General features: G+C 37.8%; 1 protein-coding gene and 1 pseudogene across 3 annotated transcripts in view; one reads left to right on the forward strand and one right to left on the reverse strand.

Annotated features, from left to right (window-relative positions):
- C7H1orf21 (chromosome 7 C1orf21 homolog) overlaps positions 1 to 21,494 on the forward strand; it is a 217,561-nt gene that overhangs the window by 116,917 nt on the left and 79,150 nt on the right. The gene's annotated exons all lie outside the window — the stretch shown is intronic.
- Positions 9,414 to 9,614, reverse strand: LOC119872515 (annotated as a pseudogene).

A 21,494-nucleotide genomic window follows, 5' to 3' on the forward strand; every position in this document is an offset into this window, starting at 1 on the left:
AAATACATAAGTAAATACATAAATCAAACAAGCAAAATTGATTCTAAGAAGGCATTACAAAGTGCGGCTGATATCAAAGGAGGCAGAGATCTTGGCTATTTGGGTGTCAGGACCTATTTCACAAAAGAGCAAGTGTAAGGTTGTCCCAGGCAGAAGTGATGGAGCTGGAAATGCAAGGTGTATTTAATGAAAGACATGTAATCCTGTTTGATTGAGGAGTGGGTGGGAGGAGGAGAAAGTGTCGGTAGGATAGCAGTGGGAAATTATAATCAAAATGTGGATAGGATATTCTATAGAGCCTTGATGTCCAGCTGAGAGTCTGAAATGAATCCCATGGATCATAGGGAGCCTTTGAAGGTTTCAAGCAAAGATTGACAGAATGAGATTATGAATCAGGAAAGTTTACATGGCAGCAGTGGGTGTCATATGGATTAGGGTGGGGAGCCCCTGTTGGAGATCATTTATAATAGCTTTTTGCAAGAGACAGTGAGCCTGAAAGCAAAGTGGTGGCAGAGAAAACAGAAAAGATTTGGATAAAGTTGTAGTTGAAGCAAGATTTGACAGCTTATAATAGATGTTAAAAGAAGAGAGAATAATCAAGATCGTGTAATGCCAGTGGCAACTGATGAATGTGAGAATAAATAGTGACCTCAACAAAGTGGGAAAATCACTTAGGAAGATTGGGTTTGATAAAGATATAAGATGTTTGTTCCTTTCCTCCCTGTCGTTCATTCGTTATTCATTCTTGCCCACCCTTAAAAATATCACATTGTAGTTTGCATGAGAGAAAGTTAAGCCACTGATCACACAAAAAAAGTAAGAGAATGCCTCTACCACCAGGGTCCTTAGACTCTGTGCTTTGGACGACACAAGAGGTGCATCAGATATATATCTCACCCAAGAGAGCTCACTTTCTGGTAGCCGATAGAAGAAGGCATATGACCTGAATGGCTATAATAATCTAAGGTACATTGTGAATGTAGAGGTTGGTTTTGAGTAAGCAAAGCTATAGGAATTTGGAGAACATCTGTGTAGAGGAATCTAGCAAAGGACAAACATGAGGGTGTGGAGCTCAGGATCACTGCCTGGAACACATTAGGTGTTCAGAGTATATATATTTTTTTGCTGGAATGGAGGAATGAATGAATAAATGAATGAAGAGTAGTTGGACCTGTATGTCACAGTAGTTGACACCTAGTAGTTGCTCAGTAGTATTTAGATCTCTAGTTGCTCTAGCCCTTTGGCTGCAGTTTCTATGGGTGGAGGAGATTGTGCTGGTTTTCTGAGGGTGATAATGAATCTTTTGTATGTTAGTCATTTATGTATTCTCAGTGCAAAGATGTGCATTTATCCCCAATTTTATCATTATTAGACATCTGTATATTTCACTTTACTTCTCTCAGACTTTAATTTGTTCTTCAGGAAGGTGATGTGAAATTGTTGCATTGGCTTTGATTATATGTAGATATATATCAATCTAGATCCGAGCTTCATTGTTTCTAGTTTTATAATTTTGGTCAAAATCCAAAACTTCTGAACTTTTCAGTTCATCCTCTTGAGCTTGGTAATAGCAAAATGACTGAAGTATTAGAAGAAACATAGACAAATAGGTTTAGAATCTTAGCAAAGGGAGGTTTTCTTAAACAAGACATAGTAAGCTAAAGCTAAAAAGAAAGAAAAATCATTTATTTCATTAGATTAAAACTAGGAGCGCCTGGGTGGCTCAAAAACTTGTTAAATATTTATGGGACTCCTGGGTGGCTCAGTGTTGAGCGTCTGCCTCCAGCTCAGGGTGTGATCCTCGGGTTCTAGGATCAAGTCCCACATAGGGCAACTACTTATGTCTCTGCCTCTCTCTGTCTCTCATGAATAAATAAATAAAGTCTTAAAAAAAAGATTAAAATTAAATACTTCCATGAAACAGAATAACTACAAAAAAAGTAGTTAATAGGCTACAGCCTGAGAGAAAATATTTATGACCTATAAAAGGCAAAAGATTAATTAATATCTGAGACTTAGAAAGAACACTTGTAAAAATTAAGAAAAAGATAATTCATGAGAAAAACAGGTATATGCAATGAACAGAAACAGATGGTTCACAGTAGAGGATATTTGGCAGTAAGCATATGAAAAGATGTTCCACATCATTGGTACAGTGGATACTCTTTTATCTAACTCCCTGCCTTAGAAGACTGTCATAAATCCCCTTGCGAAAGATGCTGACTGCAGCCCTCGGCGTGCTCGCCTGGATGGCTCATGGGCTACTTTCTAGAACACGCCTGTGCTTGCGCTCCCTCAGTAAAATATGTTTTCCAAGAGCCCGTGTGATGGTTCCGAAACCTGTTTATACTGGTTGAATGTCATTGTAATTATGTAATTTATTAAGTAATATGTAAACCACTGAAACCAAGTGTGGAAAGAGAGCTGTTTCATTGAAAATTAAATTAAATGCTTTAGAAAGTCTTGATGAAGGCACATGACTAAAAAGCTTGCTGTTAAATTAAATTAAATTAAATTAAATTAAATTCTGCACTCAGATTATTTCACAATGTCTTTGCATTCTTGCTTCAGTTAAGAAACCAAACCAGGGAACCTTAGATGTACATTATAAGGCTGTGGTTTGTACAGGGGTGCATGTGGAGCTTTGTGTGTGGTTCCTTACCTAAGGAAGAAGCCTTATTCGAGGAAATGAGCATCTATGCATTTTAAAATAAAATCATATGCTTATTGTAGATTTACAGTTTTAGGTTGCCCTGCTTTAACTCACTTTACCATTTAATTACCAGTCCGGATGGTATTGCCTAATATAACTTTTATTTTAATCAAGGAAATGCAAATTAAAACATGATTCCTTAGACTGGCAAAAATTTGAAGCTTAATACTATCAGATTTTGGCATGGTTATAGGAAAATATGTATTCACATAACAGTGGCAGACATCTTAGGGGACACTGTAGCAGCATCTATTAAAATTTAAACATGCACACCCGTGACCCAGGACTTCCACATCTTGGTATCCACCCAAAGAAGCTGCCCATGTGCATGAGGAAGCTTGTACAAGACTGTTCACTTAAGCATCGTTTCTATTGAAAAATGGAAAATAGCTTTCATTCTTGTCAGTAGGAGAATGGTACAGCTGTAATTATTTGTATGATTTAAGTTAATTTTTTAAAAAAATTTATTGGGATACTTGGGTGGCTCAGCAGTTAAATGTTTGCCTTTAGCTCAGGGCACGATCCCAGGATCTGGGATCTAGTCCCATAACAGGGTCCCTGCAAGGAGCCTGCTTCTCCCTCTGCCTATGTCTTTGCCTGTCTTTTTTTTTTTTTTTTTTTTTTTAAGATTTATTTATTTATTCATGAGAGATACACAGAGAGAGAGGCAGAGACATAGGCAGAGGGAGAAGCAGGCTTCCTGCAGGGAGCCCAATGCGGCACTCCCGGACCTGGGATCACAACCTGAGCCAAAGGCAGACACTCAACCACTGAGCTACCCAGGTGTCCCTGAAGTTAATTTTTTTAAAAGGAGAATAATAAAAGCAAAATTTGAATTTTGAACTTGGGAATGTGTAATGTAAGTGGGATTATGTCATTTTCTCATTATCTTAAAGATCCCCAATTTTCTGTCATTCTCTGACATTGATAAACAAAAGGCAGTTAGAAGAAAGCTCAGGGATCATCCAGCTTTGTTTATGTAGCTTAACTGTTTTACATATAAATAATTTAAAGGTAAATTACTCCAGACATCACAGTATTCAGTCCCTTCCTTCTCCAAAGCAAATATCTTGATTAATGAAAGACATTCCAGTCTGAGTTTTAAAGTGCTTCCTCTTACTATTTGCTAAAACATTGTGTTGTTTTCCTTAACATCTGTCCTTCGTAAGCTATTTCCCCTTAGGAGTTAATAAATTCTTTGATTTTGGGGTTTTTTTTTAATATGTATTTCCCTAAATTTACATATATGTCAATGGCTTTTGATTCACTATTTCTAGATATCTTTGTGTAAGTGAGAACATTCTTGTCTATCCAGTGTCCTAGCTCATGGTGGAGTGAGCTTTTGACATTATCCTTATCCATAGGGTCGAGGACTGATTTGAAACATGCTTGTCTAAGTCATCACTTCCTGAGTACAATCAAATTGTGATATAAAAAGAATGTTCTAATATGTTTTAGCAGGAAAGGAGAGTGGAATCAAACTTTAGGTGTGGCTACATCCTCCTCCTGCTTGCTGAGTTTGAGAGAGCTCCCATATGTATTTCCAGTGCATTATATTTCCAGTAAATGTCAGAGCAACCAGTTACAGAACTGAAAACTTGGCGATTAGGAGACATCTTTGAGTAAAGGAAATGCTCTAGAAACTGGTGAGAACTCTTTTTGGAGCAGTGATTTCCAGCTGGCGAACACTGGCAAGTGGCCCTGCCCCACTGCTAAAGGAGTTCTCTGTAGGCAGCTAGTGTTCTCCAAAGCACTGTATAGATGGACAGTCCAAAACCAGGGAAGAGTCTGTGATTCCATTTGTAACTGTAGATCACTAGGAGGGCTAAGTGCTTAAGAACCACAGTCACTATATCACTCTAAATAGGTGATAACTTAGGTGTATGAATATTATAAACATTAAATTAATAATGTTTATTATATTAAGATATAGACATTCCAATGAAGACGTTCTCCTAGTTGGGACCTCTTTTAAGTATCAATTTAAATTATTCTTTTTAACAGGGATCCCTGGGTGGCGCAGCGGTTTGGCGCCTGCCTTTGGCCCAGGGCGCGATCCTGGAGACCCGGGATCGAATCCCACGTCAGGCTCCCAGTGTATGGAGCCTGCTTCTCCCTCTGCCTGTGTCTCTGCCTCTCTCTCTCTCTCTCTCTGTGTGACTATCATAAATAAAAAAAAAAAAAAAAAAAAAAAAAAATTATTCTTTTTAACAAATACAACCATGGATACTTCTGTGACTCCACAGAGCAGCTAATATAGTAACAAAAGACCATGACTTTGAATTATCCCAATTTCCCAAGTCATTTAAACATTCTTACCACTCTTGGGAATAAGGTAAAAGAAACTGACAAGAGAAAAGCTGATATTCCAGACAAAGGGTCAAACTCTGTGAAGTACCTCTTCTCTCTCCCCTTTCTCCTTCCAAGTACAGGTTGGTTTGGAGCTCACTCAGGCTGGGGCTGGAGTTGGGTGGGTTGCCGGGGGTGTGGGGACATCTGGACTTGAGGTAGAGAATTTCTGGTTTATGGAAATTCAATAGGACTCAGGGTTCCCAAGCCAAAGTAAAGATGGAGAGTGGTTTGAGGGTATCTGACTTTAGACAAAGAGAACCTCTTCCTAGAGCAGCGTCGGAAACAATCACTTGAGCATATGACCTCTCCCTGAAGTTCACCTTCTAACTCAAGGATCGCATTCTCATTCCCTCTTCTCTCACACACATGATGTTGACATCAGCCTCTGGTTCTTCCACAGAATTAGAGGATCACCTAAACCTTTTAGTTTCTTAAGGGAATAACAGCTGTTATGAGTGGAGGGTTTGGGTAGTATTCTCTTTTTTACTATGTTTGTTGTGGCTTGAAAGGAATAGGGGAAAGAGTGCTACCTCGTCATCTTTCTTGGAAGACATCCTTTTTCCAGCTAGCCTTTTTGTGGTACCTGAGCCCGGCACATTCAAGGTCTTAACAGATTTTGCTGGCACTGTGGTGATTTGTTTTAGAGTAGAACAGAAGAGTGTATGTAATTCTTTAAGGATGAGGGATTTGTCGAATCAGCCTTCTAAGTTTCAAGTGTTGTACAGAGGCACAGTTCCTGATTCAGGAACAGAATATTATAAGAATAAAAGAATGTCCACCAAAGAGCTTTGTAAACATAAAGCCCAATGTGAATTATAGTGATTATTTTTGTTACTAGTTGAAAGGACACCTGGATGCAATTCTAAGGTTAGTTGTTATTCCATGGTAGAAACACAAGTAAGGCACAGCGTATATCATCATAGCACCTTTCACTCTCCCACCAAGAAGCGGCATCAAAGTATATACTCAGTAGATACAGAAATCAATGAATCAAAGGTGGGTTTTAGAGCAACTACTGTAATCATTCAAATAGCCAGCATAGCAAACCATGACTGAAATCCTATTTCAAATGGCTTTTTTTCTTTCCCATATTAATGCACTGAACTGACCATATGCAGATGAACAGTATTAGGGCCCTGGTACAGTGTGTTTCTTGAGTAAATCCGTATTTCAATGGATTCAATTCTCACTGGCAGCTAGGCATTGTCTGGGGCCTGAAAGAATATGAAGATTGGCGAGGCATGGTTGTTAGCTCTCAGGAAACTCCAGGAAACAGACAGATAGATATACTGTAAGTCTCTAATAGAGGCTTTTGAAGTCTTTGGGGAGAACCAGAATGGAGTGGGGGACCTTTATGGGATATCTAAGAAGATTCACAGAGCTGGCATTGCAGCAGAGCCTTGAGTGGAAAGCAGGCTTTCATTGGCAGATGAGATTGGGAAGGGGATTTCAAGCAACAGAATAATGAGAGCCAAGCACAGAGACACGGCATGAATAATGAGTGGGCTGGGAGGCTGATGGAGTGCGTTGTGAAGTGTTTTGGTTAGTTGGTGTGTTTTAGCTGGGTTTTTCTGTTTTTGTTTTTGTTTTGTTTTGTTTTCCGTCACCACATTAATTTCTGCTTTACAGAGCGCCACATGCTTTAGCCAGTTTGCAGCATTTGTAACTAGAGAATAAACAGACCTCTGCTCCTCTAATTTAAAGATGCAGGGTGTTGATAATGACTTCCCTTTTCTCAGTATTGTTGCAAAATGTGATTGCTTTTAAATATGCTTTCCTCTGATGCAAGGTGCCCTCTAAGAGTTGTTGAACGTAGTTACTTTTGACCTTTGCTTGCCCAGTAAAGGATAGCTTCTAATTTGTCCTCTGGAACTTCCCCCGTGTAACTTTCAAAAGTACAGCCAACACAAATAGAACCTTAGAGTTCGAGTTTTGGCCTCTTCTGCAAGAGCAATACCCTGATATTCAAATAGAAAGCAGGAAAGGAGCCCTCTTCAGAGCTTGATTCTGTTTGACCCCCATGGTCATTCTAGTTACTGGATTTATTCATCACACCGAAACATAAGCATTTTTTTACCCAAGTGGCTCAATTCTAACCACAGAGTGAGGGGAAATAAATGACATTTGAGAGAGCCACCAAAGTCTCCACCACGGTTATTAAAGTATCTGGAACAAAAACACAGTGGTGTGCCTTTTCTTCAGGTTGTTCATATTTCTCTCTTATCTCTTAATGCTGTGCTAAAAATAAAATCAAAGCATATACGTTTTACTCATCAGTTGGCAAACTCAGTGAGGTAACATCACTCGAAATTAATAATTTATGCCCTGGAGGTGAGAGTATCAAAAACACATAGTAATGTTTCTGAGTCTGGGCTTTGATAAGTCTCTCTCTCTCTTTTTGTGGACTTTATTTGTGAGCAAATAACACCCAGTATTAACAGAGATACGGGATTTGCTTACCACGTGATTTGTTTTTATAAAGTTCCCAGTAATTCTAACAATAGATTTTATACCTGTCATTCAGAAAAGATGGGAATAAATAACCAGGCATAAAAAATTCATACTTCATCTTTGGAGGAGGAGAATGTATTATTTTAGCTTGTCAACATTATAATAAATATATGAAGATGCCATTGTAACTGCCTGCTTTGTGTTCATAGTAAGTCTAATTTAACTTATTTCCTCTGTACTTTGTGTGATAAGAGATGCCAAATTTCCTCCTTCTTTGAAAATTAAAACAATGGATAATGATGGTGATACTTTCTGAAATGTAATGAGCAGACTCCTTTTTTTTTTTGTTCCTGTCAGTGTGTGATGGTATACTACAGATTTTCATTTACTGACAGACTTCTCCTAACTAGATCGCTTCAGGGCTTGCTTAATTGGAGAAAAACCTTTTTTTAATATATATACTTTATGGATCTGTACAGTTGAGGGCACTTAGACCAGAAACAAGATAGGAGTCTGTTGATTGGAACTGGAAAATGAAGTAAAGACTGGTCTCAGAAATAAAGCAGAAGGTTCATTATTAGAAGTGAGATACAGCAGCACTGACATGAATCTGAGTTTCTCAAATGCTAAGCCGGGTTCCTTGACTTCTCCTGAAAAGGAATGTCAGGGAACACAAGCTGTGAGGAAAGAACAGAGAATCTCATTATAGTGAAATGCTTCACAGTCTGTGTTGATGCCTTAACATTCACAGTGTGTAAGCTCATGTCAAAGAATCAGCTGGCTGGGAGCTGGTGGGCTAATAAAACAAGATAAACAATACATAGTATTGGATTTGGTTAAATCCTGTTAGCCCCTTATCTAATTGTACTTTTTAAATTAACTTTTTCATGATTATATATGTGCTGCTCGAATTACTTTAAAACATTCTTGGGAAACACAGAAATGAATATAAATAAATAAAATCAGTCATAAATTATATAATAACTTTATGATTTATGCCTAATATACATATAAATTTTTTTTCTGAACAATATAGATTCGGATCTCTTACAAAACTAAACATAGTCTCAACATGTATCCAGCAATCACAGTCCTAGAAAAACTGTTCAAGGGCACCTAGCTGGCTCAGTCAATAGAACGTGTAACTCTTGATCTTGGGGCTGTGAGTTCAAGCCCCACATTGGGTGTAGAGATTACTTGAGAAGAAATAAAATCTTAAAAAAAAAAAAAAAGAAAGAAAACTATGATTAAGCAAAACCTTCATGTGAACATTGATAGCAGCTTTATTCATAATCACCAAAAAACTAGAAGCAACCAAGATGTCTTTTAAGGGGTGAATGAACAAACTAGTTCATTCAATGATAAAAAGGAATGAGCTACCATCCATGCAAAAACATGAATCTTATGTGCATATTGCTAAGTGAAAAAATCTAGTCTGAACAGTATATACAGTATGATTCTACCTATATGATATTCAGAGAAAGGCAAAACCGTAGAGGTGTGGTAAACAGATCAGTAGTTTCCAGGAGTTTATGGGAAAAGGAAGATTGATTAGGTGAATCAGAGGGGATTTTTTTTTTTTTTTTAAGTATAGTTGTCATACGTTATATTACTTTCGGGTGTACAACATAGTGATTTTACAATTCTGTGTATTGCTCAATGTGCACCAGGATAAGTATAGTCACCATCTGTCACTATACAATGTTATAACAATGTATTACAATGTTTTTGACTATATTCTCTGTGCTGTACTTTTCTTTTGACTACTATAAAAGTTTAACAAAAAAGTTCAATATGAAGATGTATACAACGTGATTTTTATATTGTAGTAAAACAGGTACTATGGACAAGGGACATATGGAAGCAGTTGGTTTCTTCTGAGGAACACACCCATTGTTTATAGTCGTTCCAAAGCTTCTAATATGGTACTATTTCCTCATATTGCCACCATTCCAATATTGTTCTCTTGCCCACTAGTTGCCATTTCCTCACATTCATCCATGTGAATATGTTCACAAACGGATCGAACCCCCGGCAATATTCCTTGGACATGTCTGCCACCATTTAATTTCAATGATAATTTCTTGTCCATAAATTTTTTCAACTGAGGAAGGTGAGCTTTGCCTACTCAGCAAGCTCAAAGATACCTCCTATGCTGTACTTTTTATCTCTTTATGTCTTACCTATTTTATAAGTGGAAGTTTGTACCTCTTAATTTCCTTCACTATTTTGACCATCCCCACAACTCTCCATCCCCCTCCTCTCTGGCAACCACCAGTTTGTTCTCTGTACTTATGAGTCTGTTCACAGGGGATATTTTAAGGTAGTGAAACTATTCCTTATGATAAACTGTAATGGTAGATACATGACACTCTGCATTTGTTAAAATGCATAGAGCGCTACAACAAAGAGAGTGAACTTTAATGTTTATAAATTAGAAAAAAAACATCTAGGAAGTCACAGAATCCCAGAGTAGAATATAGACTGACAAAGGAATCTAATAACAGTATCATAAATACATGAAGTAACCTCCCTGAAAATGGTGGAGGGAGATGTGCTGACCTAAGTAACCTTGGAAATGAATGGAATCTGTCAAAACTATAAGTAAAAGTAACTGTATATAAAGCACTATACTCTTACTGTGGAGCTAAGAGTTAACAATTCTAAAAACACTACAATTAATTAGTAGTGGCTGGATAGTGGAGCCAGGTTTCTTCTCACTGTTGGAGTGAGAGGTTGTAAAAACACAAGGGAAGCATCTTGTGGCAGGATACCTAGGGTAGCTCAGTCAGTGAAGCACCTGACTCTTGATTTTGGCTCAGGTCATGATCTCAGGGTCATGAGATCAAGCCCCACTTCGCACAGAGCCTCTTTGAGATTCTCTCTCTCCCTTACTCCTCCTCCTGTTCACTCTCTTTTTCTAGGGGGGAATAAAAAGAGACACATCCTGTGGCAATGGATCAGAGTGAATTGATAGCCTAATGGAGATACAGATGGATATGTGTAGAAATATTAATAGCTATGTGTAAATACACATACACAAGTGCACCTGCATATATTTGTGTATGTATACACATGTAGATACATGTGATTGTAAATGTATATGCACATGTAGAAATGTGTACACACACACACAAACACACACACATACACACACACACACACTTTCTTGCTCTGTCAGCTAAGAGGGCCTAGAAGCAATGATACCCCAGTAGCAACAAGCATACCCGCCACCCAGATCTTGTGTCTAGTACAATTCTGGAAAAAAAGGAACCAAGACTCCTTGGGTAAATGGCTTATCAAAGGGCTAGGGAGTATATATGATGATCCTGGAGCATTTTGTTGTACTAGAAAATTAGGAAGTACCAACATGCACACATCACATACACACACAATGATGAGGTATGTAACAGGGACACAAGAATCAACTGAAAGAACTGTCAATGGCCAAAGCTAAAACAACTGAAGCAACAAAATTAATAATACCATTATTAGATTGTGCTGTAAATCTAGTATAGCAAACAATGTATTTACTTTAAACAAATTATAAAATAAATATGAGTCCATAATAATATAAATGACAGAATAAATAAATGGAGAAGAATCGATAAGTCTCCCGTGCCAAATAAGTCCAAATCATTTATGGAGTTCTCTGTCCTCAAGGAGGCAAAGCATAACTTCCTACTTCTCAAGTGTGAGCTCTGCTTGGTGACTTTCTTAAAAAGAATACTTAAAGAATATGGGGGAAAATAGATAACTTTACTGTGGAGAAACCTGACACATTATCTGAGCCAGGTGATCAAAATTAACCATGATAAGTTATGTTGATAGCATAAATCCTTGATATACCATGATGAGAATGGCATTTTATCTCTGTGGCCTTCCTCCAAAAATCTCTAACCTCAGTGTAATCATGAAAAGAAACATTAGACAAGCCCAATTGAGAGACATTCTACAAAAAAAAAAAAAGAAAAAAAAAAGACCAGTACTCCTGAAAATAAGGTCATCAAAAGCAAGTAGAATCTGAGAAACTGTCACAGCCAAGAGGAACATAAGTAGACATGGCAATTAAATGTAATATGGTATTCTGGAAGAGATCCTGGTATAGAAAAAGGACATCAGGTAAAACCACAGGAAATATGAATATCTTATCAATGTTTATTCATTATTGTGACAAATGTCCCATCCTAATGGAAGATGTTAATAATAGAAGAAACTGGATTTCCGGTATATATGGGAACTCTGTAGTATATTGACAATTTGTCTGTAAGTGTAAAACTATTCTAAATTATGACAGTTAATGAAGTATTGAAAAATAGACCTGTCCTAGGGGAGGGCATGAAGGTGAAGGGGATTAAGAGTACACTTACCACAAAGAACACTGAGTCATATATAGAATTGGTGAATCACTCTATTGTACACCTGAAACTAATATAACACTGTACATGAACTATACTGGAATTTTTAAAAAATGGACTTGTCCCGTACACACTGTGAATATACAATTTGAAGGTACCATAATTAGCCTTCCATTCATTTAGGATGCAGAATTAAATATATAAATGCAGCTGGACAGTACCATTTCACTGGCTGCTAGAGGGTTGGGATCATTCAGGTTTCAGATTCCTGAAAAAAAAGCACCCGTGCTCTGTTGTGGACAAGGAGTCTTAAAATCTACAAAGTTCCTGCCTTAACCTCAGGGCAGCCTGTAGTCTTGTAAAGTAGATAAATAAGCAGAGATGAAAACTCTCTGAACTGGATATTATTGGTCTTACTCAGTTGTAAATAATATTCTTAAAAGTTACTTCTTAAAAGTATCCATCAGTTTGGGAGCACATTGAGATTACCTGCTAAAAACCTCCTTTATTTTTAAAGTTTTGGTTATTATGATTATTTTCATAACATCAGTTTCCATGGAAAAGTAACTTCCAGTTTCAAAATCTTAATTTGTCATCACATTATAAAATTTACACTGTGTACTCTTCCTATTGTATTTCAATGAGCTTCTAGTTTTATCTATTCATTTAAATTTATCCTTTTGTTTCATGACATTTTTCTCTTCTATCATTTGGTTTTTGTGGGGGTTTTTTGTTTTATTTTTTCATTTTTTTAACCAAGAAATCCCATCAGCATTAAGAAAGATTGGTTTAGGGTTCTGATTGTGTAAGCAGAACCCATATCAGCATTGTGGTATACATAGGAATTTTGTGATCAGATCATGAACTGGGTCTAAAGAATAAACTACAAATTGTAGTGGTTTGTTAGGCAACAATAGATAATCAGTTCAGTAGTGTTGGTTTTAACTGATCAAAAGAGTAGAAGGAAGGGTGGTTTCTCTGGGTAGCAGAATTGAAGATCTTTTCTTTTCTTTTTTTTTTTTTTTTAATTCCTTTCTGCATTTAAAATGTTTTCCTCCTTAGTGAACACTTAACGACTTTTAAAACTTGGGCAAAGGAAATTATACAAAAAACATTTAAAACACAAGGAGTTACAACGAAGCAAAACATCATGCTACCTCAAATGTTGGTTGCTCTTTTTTTGTTAAGAGGGAGAGAGAGAGAGGGCTGGGAGTTGGGCAGTGGGAGAGGGAAAGAGAATCTTAACACAGGCTCCACACTTGGTGGCAGAGACCAAAATGACAGGGGCCGAGGAGGCCCTCGATCTCAGGACCCTCAATGACCTGAGCTGAAATTATGAGTCAGGTACTTAAACAACTGAGCCCCCCAGGTGCCCCTGTGGCTCTAGTTCTTGTAATGGAAATCTCTGAGAGTGGCAGGAAAAGGAGAGTTCACCCAGTTTCTAACTCGAGAATCAGTGGAAACTTCATTTGGCCATAGTTGGCATAATAAATGAACGAATGCCGCCCTTATATAACTTTTCAGGACTTAATAAACTAGAGAGGGGAACACATTCACCATGTGGACAAATTACTTTGTCTTTTTTAGGAGTTCTTTAAAAGATTCAATGAAAGTACTGTTGTTGTGAAACTCTTTCCATTATTTAGCAAAATGGCAATAATTTTTAAATCTTATTGTTAAAGTTAATGACAGAAAACTTGAGTTAACCAAATTGCCCCAGGAATGGAGTGTGCTAATCAAGCAACCATAATTTCTTTATTCTTGCCTTGTTATTGAACAGTTCTTAAAATGTATATATATATAATTTGCCCTCTCTTTATTTATAAGGGCAAGATTTTAAATAGTAGTAAATTTTTCTTTCATGATTCAGTATCTTGCCTGCCCTTAAGGTCATTGTTAAAACAAACAAAAACCAAGCAGTAGCTCCAGAGGCTGAAGAGGTTTGACAGACTCTGTGCTGGCCTTCTGACAGCCCCTAGGAAAAAAGAGTTTATTTTTTATCTAAACATTATTTTCTCTTATACCTAACCTTCAGGAATTTTTAGAACATCCTTCTGTTCCCAGCATTTTATTCTCTTTTTTGGGATCGTTAGTGCTGAATTCTCTCTCATCAGCTCAGGTGGAATTTGGCAAGTAATATAAAAGTAAATCAAGTTATTGGCATTCTGAGGCTGTCCAGGGACTAAATCATGTTTGGCTGTTGCTTTGAAAAAGGAGAATAGTTTGACAGCATTATGGTAAACTGACTCCATATTTTCTAATCATTTTGCCAAGAACCCATTCTGGTTTTTTTTTCTTTCTTTTTTAATATTTTATTTAAATTCAATTGACCAACATATAGTATAACACCCAGTGCTCATCCTATCAAGTGCCCTCTGTAATGCTCATCATCACCCAGTTACCTCATCCTCCCTGCCCTATTTCCCCTGCTGCAACCCTTTATTTGTTTCCCAGAGTTAGGATTCTCTCATGGTTTGTCTTCCTCTCTAGTTTTTCCCTACTCAGTTTCCCTCCTTTCCCTTATAATCCCTTTTGCTGTTTCTTATATTCCACATATGAGGGAAACCATATGATAATTGTCTTTCTCCAACTGACTTATTTCATTCAGCATAATACCCTCCGGTTCCACCCACATCAAAGCAAATGGTAGGTATTCATTCTTTCTGATGGCTGAGTAATATTCCATTATATATATATATACCACCCCTTCTCCCACTGTTTTCTTGACAAAATATCAGCTTTGAATACCTCTGTATGCCAAATTTATTGAGAAGTAACCCAAAATATAAAAATGTTTATGTAGACACATTTTCATAGTCCCTCGATTCTTTATAGAAATAACCCTCATCTAGAAAATTGCTTAGCTACCACTTAGGGTATGTGTCAGATTTTAACATATCCCCTGCCCCCAAAATCTACTCGCAATTGCTTTAAAGAAATAGTTGCTTCATTCTAGAAGAAAACCAGCACACTGTTCTTATTATCTACTGTGTAACAAGCCTCTCCAAAATGCAGTGTCTTAATAAGTTATTATTATGTCACGGTTCTGTGGATTAACTGAGTTCAGCTAGACAGTTCCTGCTTAGGATCTCTCACACAACTTTCATTTAGGTGCTGGCTTACGTTGCAGTTATCGTAAGGCTTGCTGGGCTGGATGTTCAAGGTGGCTCCTTCATAGGGCTGGCAATTGATGTTGACTGAGCTCAACTGGGGCCATCAGCAAATGACTTTTCCACATAGCTTGGGTTTCTCACAACATCGTGGTCTGAGGATAGTAGTCATGCTTCTCATCATACAACTGGCTTCCTAGAAGCAGTAGCACTTCTTCCCATTCTGTTTATTAGAGCAGTCACAGAGCCTGCCCATATCCAAGGGAGTGGAAAAATAGCCTTCAACTCTTAATTGGGAAAGTAGCAAAGTTTCATGGCAGAGGAGCACCAGAAACAGGAGATACTTGTAGCAGCTATCTTTGGGAACTGCAATCTGCTGCAACCACCAGCCTGTTCAAATTTCAGGATGGGGAAGGACCACTTTCTGTGAAAAGCATGATGGACAATCCCACTGATTTCAGATCGAAAATTTAGATCATGTCCTTAGATCTATTTTTTATTCTGAAAGAAAAGCTGACAGAGAAACACATTTACCTCATGCTTGTGTCCTGAGGTAGACACCTTTGTAAGTACCAAATAATACCCAAAGAGCTAAATGTATCTAATCCAGGGTGACAGGCAAACAAAAACCAGTTCTGTTATTCTTAAGGTCTTCTCAGATACAGGCTAACTTCAGTAATGAGCCCAGAAGAAGCAGTCTAACACCAAACCTAGCCAAGCTACTTTCTAACCAGATGACCTTACTCAAACTCCATATGCCTTGATCCCTTATCTATAAAATAAAAATGATTTATACTTTCCTGGACTGTTTTGAGGAATAAAGTAAGTGATTTTTAAAAATGGAGTCTCCTAACTAATTTCAATTTTTAGTCTATTTTCCCAATGTGATGGTTGATATTGGGTCATTGTGTTTAAAGTGGAAGATCGCCATCTTAGTCTTAATGTCTAAATTTCAAGTTTCAATTAGTTCATATTATTGGAATTTAAGAAAGAATAAAGTGTATTTATAGTACAAGTAAAAATGTGTGTTTAACTAGAATTTGTCATCACTCATTAATGAGGAAAAACTGTGTCTATCTCTAGCGGCCCTCTTGTCTCAAGAGTCTGCTAATTAGCTAAATGTTTGGCATATCTCAGTAACCCTATAGCCTGCGTAATTAAAATTAGCTCTGAACACACAATATCATATATCTTCTCTTCCTTTTTGAAGGCATCTTCTTCAACTGAGAAATTTCTAATAATAGTTCCTCAGCACTGAACTGATGTCAGGATAAAGAGAGAGAACATGTCCACCAAATGAATCTTCTTATTCTGTGCATTTTTAAAGAAATGTTAAGTGGGAAACATTTTTACTTTCTTAAAAGGTTCTATTCTGTTTTTAGAGAAAAAAAAAATAGATCCTGTATAGTTAGAGCTCCCAGTAATTTCCTAGTCGTTGAAGAGAGTACACAAAGATTTAACATAGATGGACAAGTATTTTATTTTATTTATTTATTTTTGATGGACAAGTATTTTAATTATTGAAGTTGTTCATTTAATATTTACACGAAATTCTGGGTGCATTATAGAATCAAAAAGTTTTTTTTTTTTTTTGGATCTGGCACTGGTATCGTGGGGCATGGTACAAGTTGAAATATTTTCTTAAGAACCCAGGGAGAGAAAAATGCCTCAACTACATTTATTTATTCATTCATTCACTCAACAAATATTCCTTAATCACCAGGTACATGCCAGTTACTGTCCTTGGCTTTAGGGATTATGTATAATACCTATAGTCCTATCTAGAAGGAGAAGGCAAACTAGTGAGCATGCAGTTTCCATAGAATATGCTAACAGGCTTAACAGGTAACCACATGGCACTACACACCCTTAACCCAAACATAGTACATTAGGAAATCCAAGTGGCAGATCTCTTTTATGTTCTCATTTAGCTAAACTATCTCCATCAAAGCTCTTTGAAAAACAGTAAAGTATGGGCTTCTGATTGATGGTCCATCCTTTGTACATAGCAAAAGGTGCTCTAGTGTTGACTGGTGGTGCCTGGAAACATCCTCCCAGCTGGAAGTATTTGCTTATTCAGCAATTAGTAGTTGGGTCCTTATCATGTACTGGGAACTGTGCTTAAAGCCAGGAATACAGCAGTTCACAAAACTGTGTAAAACATGGTGTTTGCCTTTGTGCAATATAATTGGGAAGAAACAGCCTGGTAAAGAAACATAGAAACAATATGGTAGATGCTGACTTACACACACAAATTACTATCTAAAAGAGCAGAAGACAGGGGCACCTGGCTGGCTCAGGCAGTGGAACATGTGACTGTTTTGTTTTGTTTAAAGATTTTATTTTTATTTATTCATCAGAGACCCAGAGAGAGAGAGAGAGAGGCAGAGACACAGGCAGAGGGAGAAGCAGGCTCCATGCAGGGAGCCCGATGTGGGACTTGATCCTGGGACCCCGGGATCACGCCCTGGGCCGAAGGCAGACGCTCAGCCGCTGAGCCACCCAGGGATCCGAACATGTGACTGTTGATCTCAGGGTCATGAGTTTAAGCCCCACATTGTGTGTGGAGCCTACTTACTAGATAGATAGATAGATAGATAGATAGATAGATAGATAGATAGATGATAGATAGATAGATGGAAGGAAGGAAGGAAGGAAGAAAGAAAAGAGAAAGAAAAGAAGAAAGGAAGAAAAGAAAGAAGAAAGAAAGAAAAGAAAGAAAGAAAGAAGAAAGAAAGAAGAAAGAAAAGAAAAGAAAGAAAAGAAAAGAAAAGAAAAGAGAAGAGATCAGGGAACAATGCCTCTTGAGATATGGGGAGGTGGAACTTGGAGGGATGAAGAGAGGTTTTGAGAAAGCCCAGGTGAGGAACAGAAGGAGCTAAGCCTGGGGACTTAAAAGGTCATGGTGTCAACTCAGAAGTCCCCAAGATCTAGAGTGAGGAGAGTGTGGACCATGACCAAGCTCAAAGGACTGTGTATACCAACTTAGCAAAAATTGGAAGCATCATTACATAGTCGAAGCACCTGGTTGGCTCTGAACTCAGATGTTCAAATTTTGGCTCTCTTGCTCATTAGCATGTTACATAACCTCTGAGCCTGAATATCCTGAGGACACAATTATGGTACCTCCGCAATGGGTTGTTGTAAGGGCTACATAGAATAATGCAAGGAAAGCCCTTTAGTGCAGTGCATGCAACGCTTGAAGATACTCGGTACAGGGTAGCAGTTGCTCTTGTGCCTAGATTTGATCCCATGGGCACTGGAAAGCTATTGAAAGTTACTGTTATCTTGCTACCCTCTCTGTAGATGACTGAACTTCCTTGTGTGTCATCTTAAAAAGTTGTTTTGATAGTTAAACATGGTAATATTTGTAAAGTGCTTAGAACAGTGCCAGGTACATAGTAAGTGTTTATGACATAATTTAATCCTCTAAAAGATCAAAATAGAGTGTTTTCATTTTCTAGATGAGTAAGCTAGGTTCAGAGAAGCTAGGCTCCTTGCCTAAGGTAGTACAGCTAATTAAGTATGCGACCCACATCCAGCCTGTGTTTCATTTCATATTACAGCAATGGCATCTTAAAATTTGATTTTTAAAAGATAATACAAAATCTGATTACCACATTTTTCATTTTTGTGAATTCTCAGCAGATGGCTTCTGTCCTTGCTCAGGTGCAAGTAAGTTTTTGCAGAGTGGCAGTCATAGCCGGCTTGGAACTCTGCATTCCAGCTTTTTCTTAGCATTAGATCATTTTCCATTTTCCTTTATAGTCATGTTAAATTTTAATGGATGTGTAAAAGTACTTTAAATTGATTTCCTCAGCTTTTATCCTGCAGTTGGGTATTGAGTATTTCCTATTTTTCATTATTACATAGCATATAATGCTTCTGTAAGCATGCCCCCAAATATAGTCATATTCTTCTGTTGATTTATTTCCTTCGATAAGTTTCCAGGAGTGGGCTCATTGGGTTGATAGTTATGAACAGTTTTATTGTTTTTGACATACCTCTCCTTGTGCCTTCCACTGGCAGTGTTCAGAGACTACGGTTTCAACACTAAGATAAAGGGGCCCAACTGGTAGCCTGGCCAGCAATGTGCAGTTTACTTTTTTAAAACTCTTACTGATTGAATTCGCCCAAGGCCATTTTATTTTTTGCAAGTTTTGATTAGTATTTTCATTCTTTAAAATGGAGTGTCACCTAATGTAATGGCCTTTTATGTTTTCTTTTTACTCTTATTTTTATTATCCAATTAATAAACATCTCTTGTGCATCTGAACCAGACCTGGACTCCCGTGTCTTGAAAACAGAAAGAGAGTGAAAGAGAAGAGATTTTACAGTCTGGCAGGAGAGCTAAGTGACTGAAAGCCCATTTTTGGCTTCATGTGATAAGGACTATGATAGATATCCACATGTAGTAGGAAGGAAGAGGGCAAGGAAGAGCAAATTTGAATAGAATGGCTCTTGAGTGGTTTTGAAAAAGATACAGATGTTGTATGTACATGTGTATGTGTGAGTGCATTTAGGCAGATACAAATACGTGTGTGTGTATCAGTGTGTGTTGTGTACAGAAATCTGGGCATGTATAATAATTGGTCATTATCATAGGATGACAAACGGAGCATTTGCCCAAAGCCAGATGTACCTACTGATAAGGAGATGAGCAAAGACAGAGCAGCCCCATAAAAGAATGGAAAGAAAAGGACAGGGAAGTGGGAGAAAAATTGGAGGACAGCCATGGGAGGAAGGGATATAAAGAGGAGCGGTAGCCTCTTCCGGATGATTGGATGATTGAGTCTGGGAGCATCTGTTGAATTGAGCTATTAGCATTGGTAACCTTGGTGGAAGCAGTGCCTTTTTGAAAAACAAAGTCAGTCTGATATTCTTTTATCTTTCAATGCTATTCTGCATATAAATACCTGTCCCTACATGGGATGTAGTGTAGTAGAGGAGTCTGTGCTTCAGGGTCAGATAGACCCCAATTCAGATTCTGGCTTTGCTACTTGCTAGCTGGGTGATCTTGGGCAAGAATCTAATACTTTTATGATCTTCACAAACTTCACAGTATTTTACGTAAACTCTTTTACAGTGTCTTGTGGGCTCTTGGGATTAAATGAACTGATGTCTTTAAAATGCTTAATGCAATGCCTGGCAATAATAGGTCCTCTGTAAATAGTAGCTGCTAGAATGATCATTATTAACTCCAATGTATTAGTGATTATTTTTAAACATATCCTGTACATGCTGTGTTCTTCTAGTCATAGCAGAGCAGGAGAGTGAGGTGGTTAATAGCTGGGTTAGGATCCCACTTAACTCAGGGACTTGGGCAAATTACTGTGTCACTCTGGGCCTCAGTTTCCTCATCTGTGAAATGGAGACAAAAATAGCACCCATCACGTAAGATTCTTTTAAGGATTAAAATACTGCTCTGCTATGACTGGTTATATATGTGTGTGTGTGTGTGTGTGTGTGTGTGTACACACATACATATTTCTTAAACTGTCTTTCTAATTTTGGAGTGTCTACTGTATGGAAGCTGACTTTAAATTCTATTTCTGCCTGTTTGGGAGGTTGGGATCAGATCTATCAGAGATGAATTCTTTTTTTCTCCGCTGTCCCACCCTTTCAGTAATCAGCAATGTGATTTCTCCAGTTGAGATTGTAGATCAGACCATTTTAAGGGGACATTTCATCTTGCCCAGCCATGTGGGGATGGGGGGGGCGGTCTTGGTGGTCCTCTATCTGGTGTACGTCTTGGCCTCAGAGATGCACCTGTCCCTGTACCCTATCCAGGCTTGCCATTGGGCCATGATGCTCACTCCCATGAAGATGTTAGTTAGTTGTAGAGAGAGTCCATCCTAGAGTAGGTGGGACTGTCTGAGGGAGGCCCTGCCAAGGCAATCCTGAGTCTCCAGGGTTTCTTTGAATCGCCAACACCTGGTACTTTACCTGGTCCACAATAACTACTCCAAAGAGGATTGCTGAGTGAAAGGAACTTGTCTCCTTTTCTTTCCTGTCTCTGATAATAATGCATTTCATTTACATGTTACCCAGTAGTTTACAGGGTGCTTTCATGGCCACCTGCTCGTTGGAACCTCACACACTGTGAGGAGGGTACAGCAGGTATTTTCATCTCTATTTTAAACTAATTTTAAAAAAGAAAAGAAAATCTCAGAGGGGTACTCCCTGCCAACTATTGCCTGAGATTTTTTGGAATGAGGTATGATTTAGATTTCAATTTTATAAATGTAAATTGCCTGGAGTTAAGGAGGCAGAAAACTCAGAGAAGAAACTCAAATCTGGGTCTTCTGATTCCTAGTGTAAAGATATTAATTGCCTCTTATTAATAGCTTTTCTACACCATAAATTTTTTGTTTCTTTCTGCCTTACTGTAAAAGATAGAACAAAAAGACACCATTATAAACTTTTATTTCTTTTACAGATTTAGTTGGTATTTTTTTTCCATTTTAGTTTAGGATCCTTTCTTTTTCTTTTATCCCTGCAATGATTCAG

The sequence above is a fragment of the Canis lupus genome, chromosome 7 (assembly GCF_011100685.1).
Source record: "Canis lupus familiaris isolate Mischka breed German Shepherd chromosome 7, alternate assembly UU_Cfam_GSD_1.0, whole genome shotgun sequence".
NCBI classification, from domain to species: domain Eukaryota; kingdom Metazoa; phylum Chordata; class Mammalia; order Carnivora; family Canidae; genus Canis; species Canis lupus.